We start from the raw sequence: 4,742 nt of genomic DNA, 5'->3' as shown, positions 1-4,742 counted from the left end.
ATTGGAGTTGTCATATAGCCATAACGACAGTGTATTTGGAAAAATTTCACAATCTTATATTAAGGTGTAGAATCGATTTTTTAGTACATATGCACTAAGCAATCGATACCAAGTTGCGTAAAAATATGAACTATACATATTTATGCTAATTAGCCGTTTTGAGGTTATTGGAGTTGTCATATAGCCATAACGACAGTGTATTTGGAAAAATTTCACAATCTTATATTAAGGTGTAGAATCCATTTTTTAGCACACATACATTAAGCAATCGATACCAAGCTGCGTAAAAATATGAACTATACATATTTATGCTAATTAACCGTTTTGAGGTTATTGGAGTTGTCATATAGCCATAACGACAGTGTATTTGGAAAAATTTCACAATCTTATATTAAGGTGTAGAATCGATTTTTTAGTACATATGCACTAAGCAATCGATACCAAGTTGCGTAAAAATATGAACTATACATATTTATGCTAATTAACCGTTTTGAGGTTATTGGAGTTGTCATATAGCCATAACGACAGTGTATTTGGAAAAATTTCACAATCTTATGTTAAGGTGTAGAATCGATTTTTTAGTACATATGCACTAAGCAATCTATACCAAGTTGCGTAAAAATATGAACTATACATATTTATGCTAATTAACCGTTTTGAGGTTATTGGAGTTGTCATATAGCCATAACGACAGTGTATTTGGAAAAATTTCACAATCTTATATTAAGGTGTAGAATCCATTTATTAGTACATATGCACTAAGCAATCGATACCAAGTTGCGTAAAAATATGAACTATACATATTTATGCTAATTAACCGTTTTGAGGTTATTGGAGTTGTCATATAGCCATAACGACAGTGTATTTGGAAAAATTTCACAATCTTATATTAAGGTGTAGAATCGATTTTTTAGTACATATGCACTAAGCAATCGATACCAAGTTGCGTAAAATATGAGCTATACATATATATACTAATTAGCCGTTTTGAGGTTATTGGAGTTGTCATATAGCCATAACGACAGTGTATTTGGAAAAATTTCACAATCTTATATTAAGGTGTAGAATCGATTTTTTAGTACATATGCACTAAGCAATCGATACCAAGTTGCGTAAAAATATGAACTAGACATATTTATGCTAATTAACCGTTTTGAGGTTATTGGAGATGTCATATAGCCATAACGACAGTGTATTTGGAAAAATTTCACAATCTTATATTAAGGTGTAGAATCGATATTTTAGTACATATGCACTAAGAAATCTATAACAAGTTGCGTAAAAATATGAACTAGACATATTTATGCTAATTAACCGTTTTGAGGTTATTGGAGTTGTCATATAGCCATAACGACAGTGTATTTGGAAAAATTTCACAATCTTATATTAAGGTGTAGAATCGATTTTTTAGTACAGATGCACTAAGCAATCGATACCAAGTTGCGTAAAAATATGAACTATACATATTTATGCTAATTAACCGTTTTGAGGTTATTGGAGTTGTCATATAGCCATAACGACAGTGTATTTGGAAAAATTTCACAATCTTATATTAAGGTGTAGAATCGATTTTTTAGTACATATGCACTAAGCAATCGATACCAAGTTGCGTAAAAATATGAACTATACATATTTATGCTAATTAACCGTTTTGAGGTTATTGGAGTTGTCATATAGCCATAACGACAGTGTATTTGGAAAAATTTCACAATCTTATATTAAGGTGTAGAATCGATTTTTTAGTACATATGCACTAAGCAATCGATACCAAGTTGCGTAAAAATATGAACTATACATATTTATGCTAATTAACCGTTTTGAGGTTATTGGAGTTGTCATATAGCCATAACGACAGTGTATTTGGAAAAATTTCACAATCTTATATTAAGGTGTAGAATCGATTTTTTAGTACATATGCACTAAGCAATCGATACCAAGTTGCGTAAAAATATGAACTATACATATTTATGCTAATTAACCGTTTTGAGGTTATTGGAGTTGTCATATAGCCATAACGACAGTGTATTTGGAAAAATTTCACAATCTTATATTAAGGTGTAGAATCGATTTTTTAGTACATATGCACTAAGCAATCGATACCAAGTTGCGTAAAAATATGAACTATACATATTTATGCTAATTAACCGTTTTGAGGTTATTGGAGTTGTCATATAGCCATAACGACAGTGTATTTGGAAAAATTTCACAATCTTATATTAAGGTGTAGAATCGATTTTTTAGTACATCTGCACAAAGCAATCGATACCCAGCTGCGTAAAAATATGAGCTATACATATTTATGCTAATTAACCGTTTTGAGGTTATTGGAGTTGTCATATAGCCATAACGACAGTGTATTTGGAAAAATTTCACAATCTTATATTAAGGTGTAGAATCGATTTCTTAGTACATATGCACTAAGCAATCGATACCAAGTTGCGTAAAAATATGAACTATACATATTTATGCTAATTAACCGTTTTGAGGTTATTGGAGTTGTCATATAGCCATAACGACAGCGTATTTGGAAAAATTTCACAATCTTATATTAAGGTGTAGAATCGATTTTTTAGTACATATGCACTAAGCACTCGATACCAAGTTGCGTAAAAATATGAACTATACATATTTATGCTAAATAACCGTTTTGAGGTTATTGGAGTTGTCATATAGCCATAACGACAGTGTATTTGGAAAAATTTCACTATCTTATATTAAGGTGTAGAATCGATTTTTTAGTACATATGCACTAAGCAATCGATACCAAGTTGCGTAAAAATATGAACTATACATATTTATGCTAATTAGCTGTTTTGAGGTTATTGGAGTTGTCATATAGCCATAACGACAGTGTATTTGGAAAAATTTCACAATCTTATATTAAGGTGTTCAATCCATTTTTTAGTACACATGCACTAAGCAATCGATACCAAGTTGCGTAAAAATATGAACTATACATATATATGCTAATTAACCGTTTTGAAGTTATTGGAGTTGATAGCCATAACGACAGTGTATTTGGAAAAATTTCACAATCTTATATTAAGGTGTTCAATCGATTTTTTTGGCACACATACATTAAGCAATCGATACCAAGTTGCGTAAAAATATGAACTATATATATTTATGCTAATTAACCGTTTTGAGGTTATTGGAGTTGTCATATAGCCATAACGACAGTGTATTTGGAAAAATTTCACAATCTTATATTAAGGTGTAGAATCGATTTTTTAGTACACATGCACTAAGCAATCGATACCAAGTTGCGTAAAAATATGAACTATACATATTTATGCTAATTAACCGTTTTGAGGTTATAGGAGTTGTCATATAGCCATAACGACAGTGTATTTGGAAAAATTTCACAATCTTATATTAAGGTGTAGAATCGATTTTTTAGTACATATGCACTAAGCAATCGATACCAAGTTGCGTAAAAATATGAACTATACATATTTATGCTAATTAACCGTTTTGAGGTTATTGGAGTTGTCATATAGCCATAACGACAGTGTATTTGGAAAAATTTCACAATCTTATATTAAGGTGTAGAATCGATTTTTTAGTACACATGCACTAAGCAATCGATACCAAGTTGCGTAAAAATATGAACTATACATATTTATGCTAATTAACCGTTTTGAGGTTATTGGAGATGTCATATAGCCATAACGACAGTGTATTTGGAAAAATTTCACAATCTTATATAAAGATGTAGAATCGATTTTTAAGTCCATATTCATTAAGCAATAGATACCAAGTTGCGTAAAAATATGAACTATACATATTTATGCTAATTAGCTGTTTTGAGGTTATTGGAGTTGTCATATAGCCATAACGACAGTGTATTTGGAAAAATTTCACAATCTTATATTAAGGTGTAGAATCGATTTTTTAGTACATATGCACTAAGCAATCGATACCAAGTTGCGTAAAAATATGAACTATACATATTTATGGTAATTAACCGTTTTGAGGTTATTGGAGTTGTCATATAGCCATAACGACAGTGTATTTGGAAAAATTTCACAATCTTATATTAAGGTGTAGAATCGATTTTTTAGTACATATGCACTAAGCAATCGATACCAAGTTGCGTAAAAATATGAACTATACATATTTATGCTAATTAGCCGTTTTGAGGTTATTGGAGTTGTCATATAGCCATAACGAGAGTGTATTTGGAAAAATTTCACAATCTTATATTAAGGTGTAGAATCGATTTTTTAGTACACATGCACTAAGCAATCGATAGCAAGTTGCGTAAAAATATGAACTATACATATGCTAATTAGCTGTTTTGAGGTTATTGGAGATGTCATATAGCCATAACGACAATGTATTTGGGAAAATTTCACAATCTTATATTAAGGTGTAGAATCGATTTTTTAAAACATATACATTAAGCAATCGATACCAAGTTGCGTAAAAATATGAACTATACATATTTATGCTAATTAACCGTTTTGAGGTTATTGGAGTTGTCATATAGCCATAACGACAGTGTATTTGGAAAAATTTCACAATCTTATATTAAGGTGTAGAATCGATTTTTTAGTACATATGCACTAAGCGATCGATACCAAGTTGCGTAAAAATATGAACTATACATATTTATGCTAATTAACCGTTTTGAGGTTATTGGAGTTGTCATATAGCCATAACGACAGTGTATTTGGAAAAATTTCACAATCTTATATTAAGGTGTAGAATCGATATTTTAGTACACATGCACTAAGCAA

Source organism: Bactrocera dorsalis, unplaced genomic scaffold, assembly GCF_023373825.1.
Source record: "Bactrocera dorsalis isolate Fly_Bdor unplaced genomic scaffold, ASM2337382v1 BdCtg122, whole genome shotgun sequence".
Classification (NCBI taxonomy): domain Eukaryota; kingdom Metazoa; phylum Arthropoda; class Insecta; order Diptera; family Tephritidae; genus Bactrocera; species Bactrocera dorsalis.
This window is presented reverse-complemented; position numbering follows the sequence as displayed.